Source organism: Sciurus carolinensis, chromosome 6, assembly GCF_902686445.1.
Source record: "Sciurus carolinensis chromosome 6, mSciCar1.2, whole genome shotgun sequence".
NCBI lineage: Eukaryota > Metazoa > Chordata > Mammalia > Rodentia > Sciuridae > Sciurus > Sciurus carolinensis.
The window spans coordinates 51,670,212-51,695,087 of record NC_062218.1 but is presented as its reverse complement, the minus strand read 5'-3'; the positions used below and the strand labels follow the sequence as shown (position 1 = coordinate 51,695,087).

Sequence of the window (24,876 nt, the reverse complement as noted above, 5' to 3'; positions counted from 1 at the left end):
TCAGTATTTTATCTTTCTTAACAAGGCTGTCCTCAAAAGAATTTACCAGAGACCAACCTACTTGATCAACACTTAACCAAACCCAGGAAGTGAGAAATATCCAACTTCCTGTAGTTATTTCACTGTACTAAAGGGAGAAAATCCCCAAGAGTAATTCTAATGGTCACAGCACTTAATATTTAGGACCCAGCTTCTCTAAACAACTGAATCCTAATCACAAGACTACAGAATGCTTCCCCTGTATGCATACCTTACCACCACATTACAAGAGACTTATTTGTTCAGTTCCTTTTGCCCAATACATCACCTTCAGCTTTCTACAAAAAATTACAAGTCATTCTAAAAGGTAAAACCACAGTTTGAAGAGAGAGAGAGAGCAATCAATTATTGGACTAAGAACTTATAATAATAATGAGTAGACTAAAGACTCTAATGGAAAACTATAAGAACAGATGGGAAATATAATCCAAGAGGTGGAAATTCTAAAGTCAAAAACACTATAAAAATAAAAAGATCTATAACAGAAATGAAGAAGAATGCCTTTGAGTGCATTAAGTAGACTAGACACAACTGAGAAAAGAACTGGCTAAAGAGAAATGAGCTGTCAAGTCATTAAAAGGAATTTCAAATATACTAATTTAAAACTAATCAGAAACCAATTTGAATAAATTTCATTCTTTATACTTCCAACTCCATGACATTTTGGAAAAGGCAAAATTATGGAAACAATAAAAATATCAGTGGTTATTAGGGAGTTGGAATTGTAGATGGATAGGTGAAGTCCAGTATTTTCAAGACAGTGAAACCATTCTGTATAAAATATAATAAATGCCCATCATTATACATGCATTCAAACTCAGATTGTATGACACCAAAAGTGAACTCTAAGGAAAATTATGGACTTTGGGTGATAATGACGTGCCGATGTAGGTTTGATTGTAACAAATGTACCACTCTGGTGGCAGGTGTTGATAGTGGGGATGGCTATGTGTGTGGAGATGGGTAGTACAGATGCTTCTCAACTTACAAGGAGGTTACATCCTGAGAAACTCATCATAAGTTGAAAATATCATAAGTTGAAAATCTTTTAATATCCCTAACCTATCAAATATCATAGCTTATCAACATAGCACACTGTAGAATATTGGTTGTCTACCTATGATCACAGGGCCTACTGGTGGTTGTGGCTCACTGCCACTACCCAGAATCATAAGAGAGTATGGAAAAAGATCAAACATCAAAACAAAAGCATGTTTTCTCTGAATGCATATTGCTTTTGTGCTATTATAGAATCAAAGCAATTATATTATTTTCATAAGTCAGGGACCATCTAGAACATCTGTCTACAGGAACTTTGTATCTTCCACTCAATTGTGCTACATACCTAAAACTGCTCTAAAACAAGACATTAAAAATTTTAAAATGGAGCAGATATCATGTATTTTGATGAAAAACTGAATTTTTTTTTCTCCCTGACAGGCATGGCAAAGATACCTACATAAGGAAAACAACTGGAAAATACAATTTAGCAATTCCATTTTCAATGTCACCGAGAAACATAAAATACTTACTAATAAACCGAACAACATCCAAACCCTCACCTACAAACTATAAAACATTACTGGAAAAAATTAAAACAGGGGTGTACTCCTATTTATGGATTGGAAGATTCAATATTGTTAATATGGCACATATCCCACTATTTTTCTTTAGATTTAACCCAATCAATAAATTTTCTGGAAGGCTTTGTTTAGTAATTGTTAAGCTGATTTAAAAACTTAAATTAAAAGGAACTAGAACAACCAAAGCAATTTTTAAAATGAGGTTGGCAGAATAAAGTTGGAAGACTTAATTTACCAGATTACAAAACCTACAAATTTAGTCTTGAGGACTGTGTGGTACTGGCAATAGTATTAGTTATTGCACTAACTAAAACGATTGCAACCTACATACAATGGACAAGAAAAGAATGACTTTTTGTTAGAAATTACACTATTTTTAACAGAGTAAAATTATTTATTAGGGCATATTTGAAAGTGCTCTTTGGGGCTGTCATTAATGAAATAAGTACTCTTCTGCATTGTCATTAATAAAGTAAATAATTTAGGTTTTCACAACAATTCGTTTATATAATTATCAGATATATTTCTTAGCAAAGGCAAGAACTATAAATCCTCAAACTTCAAGCTGTAAAGTGGTCCCTTGTTTAAATTAATTCAAGAGATAACTGGTTGGCTGAGAGATGTGTTTTTATTGAAAAGTAACAGAGGGAGATAAATACAGTATCTCTTTTCACCCTTGAAGATAGATTTTACACAAACTTGAAACTGCTACTATTTGCCTTCAATGACAATAACTTCACCAATGGGCTATTTTTAAATATAGTTTTCATATTAACTAGCCTCATCAAGGAGATTTGAAGGCAGAAAACATCACTTGGTTTATTGACACATTATCTTACATACTTGCCATGACTGGTTGATAAGACAAAAATGATCTTTATATACATTTTTCCATTTTATCCTGGAGTACCCCACAAATCACCTGCAATTTGTAGTGAATGGAATTAAGGGATATTGGTAGATTTGTAGGGAAAATTACTTCACATTCAACCAATTTGTTCTTTGTTTTAATTTTACAGTCTCCTTAAAAGTTAAATTTGCATTTGAATTCTCTTAAACAGGGAATGGGAAAGAATTTTGCGAAGTCCTTTACCTTTCCTCAAAGAAGCAAATGATAAACTTTCTTAAAAATGTAGCATCTAGCAGGGCTCAGTTACCTGGAGGGCAGGAAGCAACTTATTTGCCAAACAATACAAACAGACTAAAATTTCTGCCTGGTCAATTAAGTTTTCCCAAGAGCTATAAAGAAACCATCTTGCAACTCCATTTTAGCTTCAGAATGAATTGAAAATGTATTGCTTATTTAATGAGTACTCCAGGCAGTGGTAGTAATTAATGAAACAAGATTAGGGAGGCATTAAAATTTTTGTAAAAAGGCAGTAAAATGGACCTAATATTCAAGTGTTGCTCTGCCCTGTCAAATCATTCAGTAAAAGAATTTTTCTAATTGGTCATAAAGAGATACTGAATATTAATAACTTCCTTCTTACCATTTCTATCTAACAAACAGCTAAGAATTAAGTGATAATGCAGGAATAGAAGAGTTCAGTGTAAGCAAGTTTGGCCTGAGTGCATTTGGCCTATTCTCAAATCTTCTAATTTGTTTCCTCAGCTTCTTAATGATCCAATTGAGCATCTCATAGTCCTTCCAGGCATAGAGTTTTCTTTATGTCATTCATAATGACAAAAATAACTCACATTTTTAGAACAGTTAAAGTTAAAAAAAAAATAGACTTTCACAGATGTATGATTTAATCCTTAAAAACAACTTTGTGAGATGCCAAATTTGGGTATATCTCTAACCAAAGGATCAAATGCTTAAAATTTCCATCAACTTTTATAGGCTTAAGTTGTTTAAATCACTGACAAGATAAATGTTGAAATTCTAAATTTATAAATCTTCATTCAACAATTATTCATTTAGGACCAATGTTTGAATGGATGGAAGTTTCTAAGAAAAGACATTAAGGAGTCTGTGAGTCCTTTGAAATTGTCCACAAATTGTTACCCATGCATAAGGAGAGAAAAAATGATATTTATGATTTTAAAGGATATTCAGGATCTAAATACGCTCAAGAACCATGTATTTGATTTTTCTTTTTTGATTAACATCATTTGAAGATTATCCTCATGATAGGCTTCTATGCATAATCAAGTAATTTCCATGTTATATTAACAAATTTTAGGAATGGACAAAAATATAAAAACACTTCCATTCTGGCCTATGATTATTCTCTATGTTGCATGAGTGCTAAAGAATTTGATGATTTGATTATTCTAGGGTGGATACCGGGTTTATTGTGGGCTGCAGTCTCTGATCATGATGGAAGTCTTAGGGCCTTTCAATGTTTCAGTTAGAAGTAAAATTTTAAAAAAATTAAAAAAAAAAAAGAAATGAAATCAATCACCAAAGCCTGTTGCATTTCCTCTAATATCTTTCAGCTATTTAGACTTTTGCTTCTTGCCATCACAATTAGATTCTGTCATCTCCTACCTAGATCACAACAGTTTCCTAAATAATATTTTATCTCCCTTTCTTCATTCTTCACATTGCTGCCAAAGTGACCTTTCAAAATGCTTAATGATAGATTATCCCTTTAAAGATTCAGTGCCTCCTCATTGGTCATAGTATAAATTCTAGATTTGAAACACCAATCATAATATCTTGTAAAATTTGACCCCCTTATTGATTCTGCAACTTTATAATTTATTAATTTTCCCCTTGATTTCTCCATTCTAAAAATACTGAGTCTTTTTAATTGAATTCATTTTAATTATAGAGAATTGGGGGCTTCATTGTGTTATATTTGTATGTTCATATAACATTTTAATCATTTCTATCCCCTATTACTTACCTTAGTTCTCCCGTTTCCTCTCCCCCAATCCCTTTCCTCTATGCACTAATAGTCTTCCTTCTAAATCCATGTCATCTTCTCCCCTTCTTAGATTCCACATAAGAAAGAAAAGATGTGATGCTTGTTTTTCTTTGTCTGACTTATTTTACTTAGCAGGATGGTCTCCAGTTCCATCTATTTTCCTGAAAATGATGTGATTTCATTCGTTATTGCTGAATAATAATAGTGTATATATACCACATTTTCTTCAATTATTCATCTGTTGACAGGCAGCAATGCTGTTTCCACAACTTAGCTATTAAGAATTGTACTGCAATATACATGGGTTTACAGGTATCTCTATAGTATGCTGACTTTACTTCTTTCAGATCCATGCCAAAGAGTGGTATAGCCGGATCATATGTTAGTTCTATTTTTAGTCTTTGAGGAAACTTTATACTGATTTCCATAGGGACTGCACTAATTTATATTCCCACCAACAGTGTGTAAATTTTCCTATTTCCTCACATCCTCAATAGTATTTATTGTATTCTTGATGACTGCCATCTCACAGGAGTGAGATGAAATCTCAAAGATTTTGATTTGCATTTCCCTCATGGCTAAAGACATTCAATTATTTTTTCATAAAATTATTGGCCATTTGTACTTTTTTTGAAAAGCATCTGTTCAGTTCACTTGCCCTTTTATTGATTTTTTGTTTTGTTTTGTTTTTTGTTTGTTTGTTTGTTTTGGTGGGTGGAGTGTTAAGCTATGTTAGTCCTTTATGTAATCTGGATATCAATTCATTGCCACGAGAACAGCTGGCAAATGTTATCTCCTATGCTGGAGGCTATTTATTCATTTTGTTAATTGTTTCTTAGCTGTTCAGAAGTTTCTTAATTTAATACTGTACTATTTACCAGTTCTTACCATTATTTCCTGAGCTATTGAAGTGTTACTCAGGAAGTTTTTGCCTGTGCCTACATCTTCTCTAAGTTTCCTTCTAGCACTTTCAATGTGTCAAGTTTTATTCTTAGGTCTTTGATCTGTTTGAATCAAGTTTCATTCAGAGTGAGAGATAGAGATTTAGTTTCAATATTCTACGTATAGATACCCAGTTTTCCCACACCATTTGTTAACAAGGCCATCTTTTCTCCAGTGTCAGTTTAAGCACCTTTTTCAAGAGTCACATGGCTGAGTCTCTTGATTCTTCAGAAGGCTATGACTTCTTATACCTTCCATGTTTCTTCCTAGAATGTTGGTTCTGAAAGTGCTCCCTGAACCAGCAGCATCAGTATATTCTGGAAACCTATGAAAAACATAAAATCTATTTTACATCCCAGGTCTACTGAAATCAGTGATGTTATTTTGTAAAAAAAACTTTTCATGTGATTCTCATGTGCTCTCAAATTGGAGAACAAATTTTAAGATAGTTTTCTCACCTTTTACTGAACTAAACCCCACTTACTCAGCCAAGATCTTTGAGGAGTTTCTAATTCAGAAAGATACCCTATTTTATTTAACTTCATACTCTTAAACAAAATTTAATATTTTTTATTTAGATATTGTATATATTTCCTAGGCATTTAATTTTAATTTAATTTTTAACCTAGTCATTTTTCTATCTAGATGTGGTGATTGATCTATAAAAATCTGTAGATTTCAGTATGAAGTCCTATTAACAGAATAGTTCACTAAATAATTTTAATAGTTCTCATAGTAATAGTTCTCATAGTCCATTAGTAAATTTTTTCATCATATATAATACTAATTTAATTTTTTATGTAAGTAAAGGATTTGGGTCTAATAACTAATAGAAAAATAAAGAACTGATAAGATAATTAGCTATATCTAGCACACATATTCAGTGTTTCATCACTAAATATTAAGCACTCTATTCTACCTGTCTGTGCTTGTGGGAGGTGACACTTGCACATTTTATGGAATAGCAGTCATTATTTTCAATAGCAATTTATTCAATAGGTAATTTCATTATAAGGAGGCATTAGTCTGTGTTAACCTGAATTCACTCATCCACCCTTCACAGTGAGCAAAGCAATATTATTTTTTTCACAAAATATACTTGAAATACATTATAAATAATATATAAGCACATATTTCATCAGTAGACAGATAATACATTTCCACAAACTGAACATGGGCATGGAACCAGCTACCAGATTAAGACTTGAATGTAACTAGCAGTCCTTAAATTCCCTGTGCTTCCAGCGAATGAATAATCACTGTTCTACCTTCTGACAGCTTAGATTAGTTTTGCCTATTTTTTGCACCAATGTTGAAGAATCAAGAATTTTGTCAACATGAAAATATAAAACAACATGAGACAAACTCTCGTATCTCAAAAAGACATCTTAACTAAATATTTAGAAGTTCATGACTTGGCCACTGTGACAGACAAAGTTGAATATCAGAGCAAATGCTTAGGTTTAGGACTTCATGCTGCATCTGCTCTCCTGAACTGCATGTTCTCGTTAGCAACTCAAGTGTAATTAGCTGCTTACCTGCTCTGATAATATAAGTGGCCTTCTTGTGCATGCAGTTAAGTTCACTGGCAAATGAGGCGATCAAGGTTTATGAGGCTTGAATATTTGTCCCAACCAAATTAAAATTTGGGAAGATTATGAAGCATGTTGAATCCCTGGGTTTGGACCAAATTTGAGGTATTCATTGGTCTAGGAGAGTTAATGTGAATTGTTTAATCCATTCTCACACCTTAAAGTGTGACATTTTCATACATAATGAAAATTCCATAGTTTACTGTGCTTCTTTCTCATTGAAGGAGTTATGAATTGGTAGCTTTCAGGGATATCTGAGAATAAGTCTATTATTTCTACATCCTTCACAAGAAGAAGAGCTTGAACTTACAGATACTGAAAATGCTGTGGAGTCTCTTCTTGTCATTACAGTGGAGCAGATGTGCTTATGGCTGAAATAGCAACTGGCTGAGCTCTAGCAGGCAAGATTATGGAGTGGTTACATTCAGGAACTCTGGAGCTGCAGGGCCTGTGTTCAAACTCCACAGCTGTGTGACTTTGAGAAAGTTGCTTAAGTCTCTCTGTATCTCAATTGCCCCATCTGTAAAATGGTAATAGTCATATTTTGCTCACAGGACTTTTATTAAGTTTGAATGTGTTTAGATATATTTCTTAGCAAGTCATTGCATATTACAAATGGTTCCTATTAGTTATTCAAACTGTTGGATATGCCACTCTGGACAAATCAGTGAAGCAATTCTAGGGTTTCTGTCCCTGCTTTGATCAGGAGTATTGCTTATCTACAGACCAATAATTACTTCTGAGAGGACCTCTGCTTGGCACCACTTGAGCCCTCAATGGTGCTATGCTGCTCAAACCCAGATGCATAAATTATTTTGGGAGTTATGCAATTCTGAATCCCTTCTCTCCTCCCTCAAATCCTGGCCACTGCCTCGATGGGACATGTTTACCAGACTTCCTGGAGTCTGTACCCCTCCCACCTAATTGCAAAAACAGCTTGGAAAACAAACTTCTTCCCTGTGAATTGACTTTTGGTCAACACTGTTCCATTGTCTCCATTCCACTTAATGAAAAAATCGTTCAGCATAGAGTGTGTCTTCAGGCTCTGTCATTGCACAGAAACTTTCAGTCAGATCCCGTGCCCACCTCATGGGAGATGAGGTTCTGTGCTTTAATTGGAGGGAAACAACTTTGATAATGGGAAGTGGAGGAAGCAAGAAGTCACAAAACCAAAGTTTGGGGCTTGAATCAGTTTAGCTAATATATTTGCTAACCCTAGTCTACTCACTCATCTCTAAATAGGGGTGATTATAGCCATCTTCTGAACTGTTATAAGAACAACATGAAATTTCAAGTTCTGCATGAAAACTCTCCATTTATAAAATTTTAAATAATTGAAGTGTGGATTTTTATAAGGATTAAGTGAAATTATAGATTTATAACCTTTTGATACAAAGCCTGGCTTGGAGAAAATGCCCAATTACTCATAAAAAATTTTTATTTTGCTAGAGCAGGATATATGTATGGATCAAACCACAAAGTTTAGGAAGGTTCATATTACCTTAATAAAGTTGGTGAAGTAAATATTTGTTTTGAATTTATATTAATAGGAGGAAAAAAGTATATTAGACTGAACATGTAAGTTTGTATTAAAATAAGGTAAAATAAAATATAAAAAGCTGTGGGGAAAATATTAAACATTTCTGATTTCTATGTAGACTTTGTCAATAATTTTGATAATATACATTTATTAGTTCATTTGTACAAGATACTCTTCTAAGTGTATATACTATGTATTATATGTGAGACATATACAAATATATGAATACATATTTAGTATATATACACATATATTCAGTTCATTTTTACAATAAGCCTCTAAGGTATTATTATTATTACCATTTTGCCAAGGGAAAATTGAGGCACATCATACCCAAGATCACACAACTAGAAGTTTGTGTAGTTATAAACAAACTAAGTCCCTGCTCTCACTTAGTTTAGAATAGTTAAGCACTGTTTTCAACCCCGCCTATAATTTGCCAGCCGGGGTTCATGTGTTGCCTATTCTGGGATACAGGTAAAACTAACCTAATAGACTCAAGACTACTGTTTATGCATTGTGAATAAAGCAACAGGTGCCTCTGGGGAAGATTTTGACATTTTGATGAAAGTTCCCACTGCTGATCATAACAAGGATCTTCCTGGACTTGGACTACTTTTAAAAGAAAGTTAAACATAATGGGGGTGGGGGGGGTGGGGAGTGAGAGAAGAATGGAGGAACTTTAGATTATGTAGAAGGAAATGAGAGGGAGAGGGGTATGAAAAATGGTAGAATGAGACAGACATCATTACCCTATATACATGTATGATTACATGAATGGTATGAATCTACATCATGCACAACCATAGAAACAAAATGATGTACCCCATTTGTGTACAATTAATCAAAATGCAGTCTGTAAAAAAATAAAAATAAATAATTTAAAAAACCCAAAATCCCCAATCTACTTTAGAAAGCTAAAATAATGACTAATTTTAGCTTCCTTATATAAAAGAATATAAAAAGGGAAAACATAGGCCTCACCCTGACCCAACTGCCCTAAAGTGTCCACAGGAGAGTTGAGCAATCCAAATGATTAATGTACCATATAGCAGATATTGTGTCTAGGATAATACACATAAACTGTTAGAAATTATTTTCAATATTTTTACAGTGGAAAAATTAGCAGTATAAATAGATGAAACATTTATTTCAAGTTAGTAGCGGAACCAAGAGGTCCACTGTACAGCATAGGGTGCTGTCTTGATTTTTGATCTGATTCTGAAACCAGTTTCTCTGCTTCTGCTGGCAGTGGTATCTGCACAAGCTGTCGGCCTCTGTAGTTGGGAGTGTTACAATTCTTAATGGTGGCCATGCCCTCCAGTGTTGCAGCAGAACCCAGTAGCTCACGGTTAATTTCTTCTTTCTGTGTTGTGTTGTGAATTTGAAGATGAAATTCAGAGACCAGGATTACTGAGTGGTAAGAGCTTGGGTAGAAACGATCTCCACAGGGAGAAAGGGGGCCCTAAGTGTTGTCATTTGAATGTGCTACATTAGGGGTTTATATAGTACCGAGTCAACACTATTGACCCAAATTTATACTAACTAGGGCTTGGAAAAGTACTAATGCTCAGCCCTGGATCCCCTTCAGGTTTGCCTTATTTCTATTTTCTCCCTGCCTATCAGGAAGTGGGAGGTCAAGGTCACTGAATTACACATTATCAGTAGGGAAAGGAGTGCTGGAGTTACAGCGCTGCGTGGAGCATGCTTCTGCAGCAGGCATCAGCACTGTGTGCAGGCCTAGCTGCCTTGGGGTGACAGGTAGGCCCACCCTGGCTCACCTCTGAGCTGGCTCATCCTGCTTCAGCCTATTTGGGCCTAGAGGGCTCTTCATGGCAACCTGTGCTTTCTGCCTGTGCTTCACCCACCCTGGCCACTACTCTGCTGCTGCCACTCCCCTACCACTTCTCAGTAAGGACCAGTGGACTGGCTGCGTGGTTTGGCAGCTGGGGAGCCATGTCAGTTCAATGCAAGTTCATTTAGACACACATGACTCTCCGTGATCAAGTTAAAAATCATTCCTACAGGACAGTAGGTTTTCCCAGACAGTGAATTCCAAAACTATTTTGACTATCCCACCTTAAGAAATGCATTTCACACTAGAATCCTGGCAGATAACCAAGTATGTGTGTTACTACATTTGTTGTTTCACATAGATTTCATAATCTACTAATGGGTCTTAACCTATGATTTGAAAAAATTTTGTTTTAGGAAGTAGTTACCAAATGTTCAAATGAACCTTATGTTAAGAAAGTTGCTTTGTGTTATGTTCTGTAAAGCTACCTGGACTCTGTAGGTAGCAAAATCAGCTATGAGCAAGAATTAAGATTCTTCTTGGTGAAATTCAGTTTAAGTTTCAGTTTAAGTTTCTCTAAATGGGTATTGGCTCGCATAGTGTTTTATGATCTTTGTCTCCCACTCTGGTATGCTATTATTCTCCATTCCTTTAATTAAGGGAAAAAGGTTTATGCCATTGCTCCAATTCTCTGACAAATCTATGAAGAATTATTTTTCAGCCTTTTTCTTATTGTGAGGACTTATGTGACAACTTCTAAAATTGTTACATGCCAAGTCAGAAAATGAAATTCCAGTTCTTATAATTTTAATTTTCATTATTTTCCAAAACTTTCAGAATTTTAACTCAAGTTTAAATATAAGGTTATGGGTTGGATGAATTTTGGTCAATGTGTTGAAGTTTCTTCTGTTTTCACTTCTTTACCAAAAGAATATTCTTATTCAGAATGTATGGTGATATGTCTGAGTTTATTTCCATGTCTTTTTTGTCTTCTGCCCAAGGGAACATTCAAGTTCACATTAAAAAAATTTAATTTCTGAATCCAATAGTTTGGATCATTGTTATAAATCTCGTGTGTATTGGTCTATTCACTGGTATTTGCTTGTAGTATCAAATGACTGCTCTGACATTACATTTACTATGCTTAAGAGACAAAGGGGGATAATTCTTCCAAATCATTGGTGAATTTTTCATGTTTTTTAATATAATGTTAAGTGAATTTTGAAGAGTCTGTTTTGCTCAACACTCTCCCTTAGAGTGTCTGGGTATGGGCCCGGACTGTCCATAGCCCAGTTGTACTAGGCCCATTAGATAGGTTGCTGAAGATCAAATAAGACATCTAGAGATGGAGTGTGAGAACACATGCTTACTGAGAAATTCTTATGGGGAAAGTCCAGTGGCTTCAGGCTAGACTAGCAAAACCTTCACTTCTTCATGGTGCCTCTGGTGCTTTTCTGGAAATGCCAGTGGTGACAGGCTGGATGATAACACTTCTGTTTCTCGTCATACTCCAGTGCTTCACCAGAAAGTAGCACCTCTGTCACTCGCAATGCTTTATCCAGTGGGCACCAGCTGGACAAGCATTGATCCTCTCCACTGCGTTCTGCTCTGTACCAGTGTGTTGTGTGTGGCAGGGGTAATAAGTTAGCTGACAGAAGTAGTGACATCTTTAGCCAAGCTTGTTTTATCCCATTGTATGGCCAGCATTCCCAGGAACTTGGCATGCAGGCAAAAAAGCAGTTTTCTGCAAATAACACTCAACTTGCCCTAATTCCCAACCTACAAGAGAGAAAGTCGGCACCTTTTGAAATAATATTTATCTGGGTATTGTGACGCAGGCTTATTCTCTTAACATGGCTAGGTTCTTGGGAACAGAGAGGGACATTTCAGGAACATGGTATCTCACCGTTCTCTTTTCTTTAGAGGTGACATAGGACCATAATCCCAAGACACAATCCCAAGTGTCCTAATCTTGAATGTTGAAATTCCAAGAGGTCAAAGTCCCTGAAGTCTAAAACCTTGAAAGGGCCAAATTCTTAAAATATAATTCTGGAAGATAAACAATTTAAAAGTTCTTTCAGAGTATTTTTACATTTCATAGGGGTTCATTTGAAAAATATATAAAAACATGGGAGAACACTTCATAGGCCACTCAAAACAATAAAATGGGCAATGAAAACATACTAATTTTTATAAGCATAAAGACTCAGGCATGCTAACAGTCAGATGGGTATAACAGTTATTAGCAGAGGGACCATATTCACAAAGAAATAAATCAAGAAACAAAGTATACAAACGCTAATCACAATGGTTGGTAATTGTGTGCACTCAGCTTTTAAATTGAAGTTTTCTGAAATACCATCACAGAAAATCTTTGATGATCTAAATCAAAAATCATAAGGTTATCACCAACTATTCACTCATCACGAAGAGCCATGATCTTGAGAAATTTTATCTTTCACAAATACAAATGTACAAAAAGAACATCTCTTAATTTGTTGAGGAAATTTCAATGCTTTCACACAATGTTTATACTCAGAGTCAATGTTGTGATAGTGTGGTGCCTTCCCAGAGTCAAATTTGAAAAAATATTAAGTCATAAAATAAGTTGGAAGTCTACAGAAGTCTTTGCATTATTTCTAATACTGGAGGCATAAATTATGTACAAATGGAATTCTAGCTAAAATCTTTAAAAACAAAAAATGAAGTTTGACTTGTAAAATGTATTATGGGAATAGGTTTTGGGCAATTTCATGGAAATAGTTCCTAAGAGTCAACTTTCATGATCATTAACCATATTTTGAATTCTTGCATCATGATGAATAACCACTTCTTTCCTTTTAGCTCATGGCTCTCCTTGAAGAATAAATTCGTAAACATTTTCTGTGTGGTGCTACTTTTCCTTTAAATTCTTCTATGATTTGCTATTCATTGACAGTAGGATTCCCCATTAAATTTTCCCATCTCCTCTGCCATGCTTCTATGTTGTTTTTTGTGTGCAGAAATCCATTCCACATGCAGACCACAAATTTGGTGGGAACAATACTGCTGATCAAAGAGCAACACTATTGTGTAAGTGTCTTCTTAGCTCATCATGAATATAATTATTTTTAAACTAATCAGTAATTCACTGACGTCTTCAAACAAACACAGCTGTAATTCATTAAAAGCTCCTGGAATTTCATCAGCAGGAAGAAATAGCAATGCAGACAAATGATGCCTTTTTAAAGTGAAGTGTTTTTCTATGTTAATATTGCATGGTTAATTCCTTTTCCAGAATTCAGCTTTTTACTCTTATTGTATAGCCTTTTTTGTAGAAATTACAGGTTTTGGGATTTCAGCTTTCTGGAGTTTAATGATCAAGATCTTTCAGGACTTTAATTTGGGGAATTTTAGACTAGGAATTTTGATCTTTCATGATTTCAAAATTTGTGGCTGTCTTTCTGGGTTATAAACAGCACTGAGAGAACCCAGGAACTTGAAAAGAATATCAGGTAAAATGAACTTATAATATATGAATAAATGTAATGAGAATATCAGGGAGTACATGTATCTTAAAAGAGACTCGTGAGAGAACAGTCATTTTGAGCTAAAAATTTAAACAATAAGAAAGAATAAAATAAATGGTAGAATATGTTCATGTTGATTATATTCAGAACATTTTATTTTTTTGCAAAGAAACCATTTTAATCAATCTTGTAATAATCAATCTAAAGAGAAATGACACACCAAGGAAAAAATGTTAACCTTTTTTTAGAATTCATATCAATTCTTTGCTCATTCACCTTCATCGCCATTTCTACCCCTATCATAAATACTCGGGTTTAATAGTACAAATTTCGATCTCACTGTGGCTAGCATTGTATGAAATGGTAGTGGCCATGCACTGAGAATCTAGAGTCTCCATCTGTTTCTGCTGTTAGTATCAAAATAAGTTCTTCAGTCATTTTATAAAGTATGAAAAAACATTTAAGATTGTGAAAGGCATTTAGATTTAATTTTACATAAATAAGTAGCAGAAAACAGTCATCTATTTATCAAGCCTTTTTAATGCTTCTTCTGGAAATAGGGATGACTGCATTTACCAGCCTCCTCTCCATATAGACAGGAGCCATGTGACTATAAGGTGGCCAATGGAGGTGACACAGAACAGTACATGAAACCCATGTGCCATCCCCTCTCTCTTTCTTATGTTTGGAAACAAAGGTACTCACATGGCAGAGCTATGCTTGATAAAAAGCCACCAACTGACATTGCGCTGTGATGTGAGTGACAAATAAACGTACAGTGTACTAGGCCACTAAGATTTACAGATTGCTTTTCAAGTAGTTACTGAACATTATTCTGATTAAAACAGTACTCTGAAGTTTTTGAGGTTCTTGAATGTTTTTAGTCTTATTTTATTCAGGATACAAAACTAATTTAAAATGGTTTCCATAAAATAGTTCACATTTTTTTTTTCCTCTTTGGTTCTGGGGACCAAACCCATGGCCTCATGCATACCAGGCAAACACAGACTCCAATTTACTTCTAATACCCATTTTGTCTGTTTTAAAGTTCTAGAGCTTATTTTCTGATGCAACACTGAAGTAGTTACAGGCTTTTATAATAAAATTATTCAATCTTATTTAGTGAGATATATGACTATGCAGTTACAATAAGTATGGTGATATATATTCTATTAGAATTATTAGAACTACTACCATTAAAGTCAATTTTTTTCCAAAATGCTAAGCTTCAATGTTTACATTCTATCCATTTTTGAATCATTGGTTGACTTGCAAAAAGCACAAAATAATTTCTCTGAGAGGTAACTTTTCCTTATAGTTGTGAAGAAAACATTTTTTAAAAATCCCAAAATCCTGAATTTGAAGACAGATAGAAGTTATTACTGATTGCAAAAGTTTGAATGCTTTCATCCATTACTTGAAAAAGTTATGCTTATTTAATTGTTTTTAAAATCTTAACTGAGTCTGAAACATTATAGCTAAATTATAGTTTATGATAGTTATGAAAATGAATCACAAAGGCAAGGTTCTGTGACTTTTCAATAACTTTTGCCTATCATTCTTTTCATGGTTATATTAGATTACACATTTCACATATGGCTTAGTTATCATTTTATCCTTGAATATTTCTTTGGAAATAAGTGAACAGATTTGAAAAAAAATTAAACTAACCAAATAATACAGTGTGAAGTTTTCACTATCCTTTAAAAAGAAACATTAATTTGAATATTCAATCCCACCCCACCAAATAATTTTTCTACAATCTAATCACTTTTGTAATGAAAATGAACTGTTAGACCCAGTATTTTGAAGAACATTGGTTCAAATGATTCTCAAGTGATTCAAATAGTAAAATGTTTTATTTTGCCCCTTAAGTTTAGAACTAAAAAATAATATGCAGTGTTAAAGGAAAAGTCAATAGGATTATTAAAAAAAATATGGGGGGTGATGTAGGAATCATATTCAAGACCAGGAGTCATAAATCCCACATTACATAGATTCTAACCTATTCTATTTTGATTTTAAAAATCTGACTCTAACATATATTATTGGGATAGGTGGGGGAAAATCATAACTTCTTATTCTTTATTTGAAACAGATTGCTGAGTTTTGATATTGTTTCCTACTGCATAGTCCTAAACTTCATAACTTTTGACAGTCCTTTGGGGAAAAAAAATTAAAGTAAATAACTACATTTAGGATACATTTAGGTTTCCTTCCTTCCATTGGGAATCTGTCTGTTGGTCAAGGTTTATCAGGATTAATATTTTAATGCAACTGCATTTTTATTTGCTGACTCACTGCCCTTGTAGAAATCCTGTTAAGGCTCTGAATGTGGATATTCAACTGTGGAGGAAGGTAAGCACTTTAAACTTGGTGAAATGCATTAGCTTGGTTTATGGGCTAACGCTGACTCTGCTTGGAACCACTGCTCTTCTCCCAACTAGTGAATTGAGAGTCACACTTTGTAAACCTGAAACCCCTTTCTGGAAATGAGATTATAAGCATCTCACTTCCTAAATTCTGAAACTTGCTGGATCTGGATGTCTATGGTAAGATCTCAAACACAATATAGTTATTCTTATTTACTCTATTTTCTACTCCTGTTTATGCACATCATAAACATATGAGGGCATTTCATTTTGACCCTGGCTACTCATTAAGTATGAATCCTTCACATCCCTTATTATTAATATTTCATCAGCTAGAAATTTTGTTGATTCTTTCTAAAATCTTTGCAGTTTTGTTGCTCCTAGTCAATGTTTACAGGACTGCCTTTGCTTAGACCCTTATAAAATCTCACTTGAACCACAGATTCCTGTCTCATCCCAACCACAACCCTTCTTATCCATTCTTCACATGGCTTTAACAGTTGGGTTTATAACACATTAAAATGACATTGTTTAACTATTTAAAATCTTCTAGTTATCCCCTCATCTTTACTCCCTCAAGCACATTATGGTCATGATGAACCTGTCCTTACAGTAACTCTTCCTACAGTCTCCAGTGAATTTCCCTTTATTCAACTGGCAACAACTACCACTTCAACCCTGGGCTCAAGTTATCTCCTGTGTACTTAACCTCCCTTTCCTCTGTATTCTGGGATTACATATTTGACACCGATCTCTGTATGGTTCACTAAGAGAAAACATAATATTCTTAATGATTTTGGCCTCAATAACATTTTTTTGCTTTATGCTTACATGAGAATGATACTAAATTAGTTAATGTAAAATAATAAAACACAGCTAGAAAAGCAAGAAATAGGTATGTGTGTAGTAGAAGCCACTAACTCGTAACTAAACTGAGAAGATTTGCTTTAGCAAATATTTTAGAGATTTATTCACCATTTCTTTGTTTCCAGAAAAGCTGGCATTGATTCCTTCATCATTAAGAACTATATCAAGTAAAGACAAGAAACAAAGGGAATTTTAGATTTCCTTTATTAAAAATAAGAACTAAAATAGTTATTTCATATGTATTACAATAATATAGTGAAAATTGTCCTTTTGAATAATGCATCAATCAATATTTCTCACCATGGTTTAACTCTTTAAAATAGCATTATTAAAAATTGTGAATGGAAGTTATTACTACCCCTTCAGTGCTTCTCAAATTGGAGTCGTGATCCATCTCTTTTTCAGAATTTTCTAAGAAAAGTGCCGATTTTAAATAGAACTGCCAGGTCCCTCTTACTACCTCTTAAATGGGTCTCACAATGAGATACTTCTGCATATTTAACAAGCTCTCTGATTCCAATGCAATCTAAATTTGAAAAGTCTGGCATATGGTATATAGTTGCTTACTGTCTCTTCGTCTTTGCTTGAAGACTCAGTGGCACAGAACTCTGATTTTCTCAAAGCTGTTCATTTAGAATTTTAAAAAATGACAGTATACATAAAATGCACATTTATTTAATCTTCAGCTTAAATTTTGATAGTCATATGCATCCATGTAAACATCACCCAAATACCATCCAGAACACTTGCATCACCCTGGAAAACCTAGTCACACAATTTCCCATGCAATCCCCTGCACTCTAGAGAGTACTTTTATGTTGTGATGTCATAGAAAATTTTACTTTAGATGGAATCTTTTTGGTCAGAGAGAGCACATTTTAAAATCTAACCTAGAAATCATGCTGACAGGCTACACTTAGACTACTTGAGAGCTGTCTGCAATTGTAACAAGAGCTGCTGCAACTGCAAGTTCATCAATCAGCTATGGACTCGTGGACTTTGACATTGGCTTACACCAATCATCTTAGATTTTTCCTCCTTATGCCCAAATCTTTTGTTCACTCTTCAGAATATACTTTCATCTTTACCCAATCCTGAGTTTCCTGAATTGGAATTTTTAAGACCCCAAATAAATATTTTGTGTGTGTGTTGTGTGTGCTTTATAGCCTCAATATTGATTGTTAATTGATTATATTCTACCACCTTAAGTCAATTTTATCTGCACTTGAACTTCATATAAATGGATATTCTCTCTATATTCAGTTTCTGTCACTCAGTTGAATATGATTCAGACAGATTATTGAGTGTCTCTGTAGTTCATTTTTGTTATTGGGTATCATTCCATTACATGAATATTCAGTAAGTTCTTTTTTCACTTGTTGATGGACATCAGGTCTGTTCCCTTTATTTTGATAATTTTGAGTAAGGTTAAGGGAATGTTTTTATAAAAGTATTTTTCAAAGGGCTAGGGTTGTAGCTCAGCACCACATATAAATAAATAAAGGTCCATTAAAGTATTTTTGTAGACATGTTTGCATTTATTTTGGGTAATTACTTAGTAAAATTGCTAGATGATATTCATATTTTCCTTTATAAGAAACTTTCCCCAAAAATGATTATACCATTTTATACTCTCACCAAAAATGTATAGTACAGTCACCTGCTCCTCTTCAACATTTGGTATTACTAATCTTTTGGATTTTTAATCATTCCAGTGAGTAAGAGATTATGTTACACTGAGATTTTAATTTGGATTTTCATATCCTAAAAATTTTTAGTGTTTTTTCACATATTTATTGGTTTTATATCTGATTGTGTGTATATATATGTGTATGTACTCATTTTCTTTTGTCCATCTTAAAGTATGTTGTTAATCTTTTCATTTTTGTTTTGGGAACCCATTTGCATTTACTGAATAATCTCAACACGACTTTTGTGAGACATGGATATAAAACATTAGAAATACATGGAACTTTTATATTATAAAAGTGTTTTGAGGATTTTGTTTGTATTTATCTTTTTCTGTCATGAAATATATACTTCATATCAAATTCACTAAAAAAGTTGGAGCAAAACCTGTATTTTGAAGGCACAAGGGGACAAATGACATGATTAACATAAAATTGAGTGCACTAAAATCTGTTTGAAATTTACTTGTAATTTATTACCTCAAAGAAGTTATATGTACTTTGCCTTCACCTCCCAAAAATATTTATAAAAATCCTAGTTAGCAAATGTGTAATGTATCGTGTTGGTTGAAATTGACTAATTTGGCTTGTCTATTTACAGAATAGTTGTAGAAAGTTTAAGTCAAGTTTTCTTCAGTGTTTTAGAAAGAGAGAGGTGCAGTTCTGGAGAAACTTGATTCAGGGGAATTCTGAGTGAAGATATTTATGCAGCTGATCTCTTCTGCACTGATTTCTTAGACCCCAAATCCCTTTCTTGCAATTTCTTCAACACAGTGGGGAATCATTGCTCTTTAGTTATTCTGCTTGATATGAAACTTGGCAGTAATTCTCTGTGCCAGAAAAAAATGACTTATAGCATAAAAATCCAGTGACTGATTTGGAGCATTGATACTAGATCGTTATTCTTTTCACCTTCTAGATGTGAAATTCTCAGGGCAACTCTACTGGGCATGCATTCAATTAGTAACTTAAGCTTTCTTAAGTGCACCAAAATGTATTTAACCCTGTCCTCTAGCATTTAATTTACTGTTCTTATTGATTACCAACAAGCACTTTTTGATATGCACTTATTGAAGATCTATTTTGTACACAGCACTCTAGGAAACACTAATTTCCCAGTGGCCATCCTCACACGGCATCAGTAGTGTTTATAGCCAGTTGTTTAATATATGTGTTTGCCCATGTTTAAACTGGGGTTCATTGACTCCCAGTTCTAAAGATATGGCAGCCTAAGTACCCTGGAAAATTTTCCATACAATTTCATAGAATACTGGTTAAAGAATTCTTTTTAAAAGTTTGAATTCCTAGACTTACTAGAAAGAAAAGAAAATCATCAGGTATCACAAAGTAGAAAGAACTAGTTACTACAGCAACAAATTCAAAATAGCACCATGTTATGGTGGGGTGATGATTTTGTGGTTGATCTTGGCAATCAGTCTTCGCAGGTGGGAGTGCTCACCCCAAGTTAGGAGGGGAGGTCAGATAGCTATAGAACAAGGAGAGCAAGAATTGAGATCCCACATGACATCTGGATACTCAAAGGATGGCTTGGTAAAAAGTGAATGAAATTAGGAAAATTTCATTCTACTAAATTAGAAATTTTAAAGAAGCTTTTCATTTTCTCTAAAAGTAGGCATAGGGTGGGGGCAAAATTACTTAAATCTCTAAGACACTTCATAAAAAATGTAAAATAAAAATCATTTATACAAAGTAGAAAATACTGTAAGCAGATGATAATATTTAGGAGCATTATTAGGCATTAAGAATATTGTAGTTAATTTCTGGGAATAATTTTAGTTTTAATTTGTGGCTTATATTTGGAGTGTTTCACAGTCACTTCCATACCTAGTTAAGCATTGCTTGGTTTGCTATTATAACTTCAAAGAATGTTCCATTGATTGTGTGATTACTGCCACTCTGAGTTCACAGTGAAATAAAGAAAAGGGAAGGGCAGTGGGTTTGGGTTTGATCAATAGGGCCCACAGTCTTAAAGAGAGCTGGGTTTGGCGAAGTGCAGAGTAAAAAAACAAAACCTGCCTGAGGTTCCATGTCTGTCTTTCTGAGCTAATTTCAGAATCTAGTGGCCAATACTTCATTTCATTTCTGCCTCCTAAACTTTGCCCAGCTTTGCTTGTGCCAATATCTAACCCTGAATGATACAGAGAAGGAGATTCTGTGAAATGTAGTTATTGTAATCAAGCTGACAAGAAAAGCAAAGAAATTTTATATTTTCCCATAGAATTTCTAACTATAACAAAATTTACATATTGATATAAAGGAAGTATCCTTGTAGACATGAAAATAGGAAATTGAAAGAAAGATTGACAGGAAATAGAAATATCCAAACTCTTTTACTATAGTACAAGAAAAAAGTACAATTCTGATGATAAAAATCTTGAAGATAAGGAAAAGTATTACAATTTCCAAGTAAATATAGATAATGAAATGATAGAAGGAATAAGAAGTACTTTTAAAAATTAGAACACTCCCAAACAAGACTACAAGATAAAAGAAAATACAAATAATAAAACAATTTGCACACACAAGAAAACAGTTTCATTCTAGTGAATTATTTGAATTCCCTTAGTTCCAAATATTTTCATTATGGCTTTATTAGAAGGAACAATAATTTTTTTAATTAAAGAACATTGCTTAATGAAAGACAATTTTATTTTTTATAATATAAAGTTCAGAATGTGACCTTCTAGAGGGAATAGTGAGGTACAAATTATTTAATTTTGTTGACTGAAAATACATTTAAGACTAGCTATTGAATAGGAAAAGTTTAAATATCCTAGGACCTTTTAGTTTATCTATGAAAAATGTGATAGGAATTTATTTAAATTTCACAAAATTTTTAACATCAACTGACATTGTCTTGTAAATTATCAAACTGAAATGAAATATTTTAATTATTTCAATTTAAAAAAGTTTGACCCTTCCAGAAAGAAAGATTAAATTATTTTAATATTTTTCTGTAATATTTAAAAACTGCTGTCAAAAATTGATTAAAATGCAAAACAAAGTAGTATAGAATTGTTAAGCAGCTAAATTATAAAATAAATTTTTATTTTGTATACATAATTTGTAAATTTTCTTTCTTATACCCAGAAAATATTAACCTTAAAACATAATTTTATATTCTTAGTCATTTAAATCTTTTTTCTTAAGTCAGTACCTCTATAATCACAAAGTAGAGCATGAAGGAAAGTAAAATGTCTGTTAATTTCATTCTGAGACAAAGGATTCAATAGATCAATTTTTCTTTCTCTTTCGTTAACCTAAGTAATCGTGTCTCTCAATGATCTTACCTACAAAGGTAGTGTCTAATCCAACCCACAACTTTTAGAATATTTAGACAGTTAATTTTTCTTTCAAAGATGTATGCAAAGGATGTGGATGTCCATTTCTTCACATCTAAGTTCTGTCAATCTCAGAGTGGATATTTAGAGATGCAGACTATTTTGAAATCTCAGAATGCCAAATATTGAGTAACAGTGTCTATGGGTTCATTCATGAATTTGTTAGACTGAGTACTTAAGGTACAGGTCACATCCTCTCCCTTATTCAGGGCTATATTAGTTTTCCAGGCCTGCTTTAGCAAAGTACAACAAATTAGGTGGCTTAAACAACAAAAATTTGTCCCAGAATTCTAGAGGTGAGAAATCCAAGATCAAGGTGGTGATGGGGATGGTTCCTTCCAAGGATGTCAGAGGATCTGTTCTTCCATGCCTCTCAACTGACTTCGTATGATTTTCTGCAATCTTTGGTGTTCTTTGACTTAAGAAAGCATAACCTTGAGCTTTGCCTTCATTTTTGTGGTATTCTCTGTGTGTATATGTGTGGAAAGTCCCCTTTTTTTATCATTTACCAAATATATTGATTTTGACATTAGATAGGTGGACTACATCAAAGCACAAACATCTCTTCTAATGACATTGTTAATTTTAGTGTTGGTGGAAGCTAGAGGTCTGCTAAGATTAAAGATACATCTGAAAATTTTATCTAAGAGTCTCAAGGATATTAGGCCATATACAAGGTTGAAAGTAAATGGTTATTAAAGGCAATGCAACAGCCCAAGATAATTTTAACTCAACTTACAATATTTAATCTCTCCACAATCATGATGTTCTACTCAACCAAGTCCAAACAGTGTGTACAATCTTTAATATAGAGTGAGCTTCTTCAGAGAAGTTCAGCTCCACCAAGGGTCGAATGAACATGTCAGAATGATGTAACATGGGAATTACTTGATCACCCATGACTGGCTTTGAAGAGGGATGGGAACTACAAACCAAGGAAGGTGGGGGAAACCTTTACAAGTTGGAAAAGGCCAGGATACAGAACATCAGTATTAGTGCAGTGAATTCATTTTAGACTTCTGATCTTTAGAACTATAAAATAATTTGTAGGACATTGAGGTTTTGGTGACTTATTACAGTAGCAACAGGAAATGATTAAGATATTTTAAAACCATTTTTAACAAGATACTAGTCCTATTCTAGTATGACCTGGTCTTAACAAATGACATCAGCAACGACCCTATATCCTATTAAGGTCACATTCTGAGGTACTGGGAGTTAAGATTTCAACATGTGAAGGGTAGCGGGGAGCATATATCAACTCATTACAAGTTGTATAACAGGAGCACTATGTGGCAGCAGAGAGCAATGAAAAAAATGTCCAGGAAGATTTCTCACATGAAAGCTGAAAGTGTGGTTTTTTAGTCAGCTTTTTTACTGCTGTGACTAAAAGATCCAACCAGAACAATTACAGAGGAGGAAAAGTTTTGAGGGTTCACATTTTCAGAAATCTTAGTCCATAGAAGGCCAGCTCCATTTCTCAGAGCTCAAAGTGAGGCTGAACATCATGGCAGAGTGTGGCAGAGGGACAGCGGCTCACATGTTGATCAGGAAGCAGAGAGAGAGAGATATTCCACTCTCTAGATACAAAATATATACCCTATAGCCACACCTCCAATGAACTGCTTCCTCCAACCACACCCCACCTGCCTCCAGTTACCACTCAATCTATTAGGTATTAATCCACTGACCATATTAAGGCTATAACCCAATCACTTCTCCTCTAAACCTTCTTGTATTGTCTCTCACATAAACTTTTGGGGACACCTCACATCCAAACCATAACATATGGGAACTTTCTCTGAACTTACTTCATCTAGTTCCTGGGTGAGAAAGTGCTGGGTGAAGAAGTACAATAAATCCAACTTGACTCAGTCGACATAGTGGGGAGATGTTGGAGAATGTATTTAATTTGAATTAGATAATTTAAGAATTGAGACTTTACTTATATTCTAAATATCATGAAATTAAACATAGGAAATATTTCTGCACACATGTGCAAAGGAAATAAAAATCACATAGTCTATCAGTCAGAATTTAGAGAAGCAAGATACATGACAGTGGATAGAGCATTCTGTAAGTCCATGATGGTATTTTGGCAGAAATAATCCAGACATGGATAGAAGATTCATATTTGGAGTAAATTTTATATCAATAAGAACAAAGTACTTTGCTTTTCTAGATGGAAGAGGATCACTGTAATCAACTAGTTACTAGATACCTGGTGATTACTTTGAGAATTGGTGCCATGTCAGAGGTTCAGCGTTGATATCTACTGCTGGTAGTTTGCCACTCAAAAGTGGTTGTGGTCAGGTTGTCCTCGATGAGGGCAAGTTGTTACTGCTGAGCCCATGAGTGGCTTCTATCCATTCAACGTGGCCACCTTGTGTTTGAGCCCACTGGACAATGATGAGAGTGGCTGAGGAAAGGCTCTCATTGTTATCTCTTTTGTGGATATCCTATTCTCTTGAGTATTTAATCCTTCTCTACTGAAGTCATCCTGTGGTAAATATTCACCTAGGACATAAATATCTTCATCATTTTGTCCATTTGGAGAGATCTATTTACATATCTACATACCTCTTTCCCAGAATTCCTTATTGCCAATTTTCCAATTGTATTCCTTTCAAGTTCCTGACCATCCAGGCAACCTATAGACTGAATGTTTATGCCCCCTTCTCAATTTGTGTTGAAATCCTAACCCTCAAAGG

The 24,876-nt window shown here is 34.0% G+C and overlaps 1 pseudogene; it reads left to right on the top strand.

Moving 5' to 3' along the window:
* The first annotated feature begins 913 nt into the window (after positions 1-913).
* The window catches only part of LOC124986312 (serine/threonine-protein kinase 31-like), a 53,244-nt pseudogene continuing 29,281 nt past the window's right edge, over positions 914-24,876 (top strand).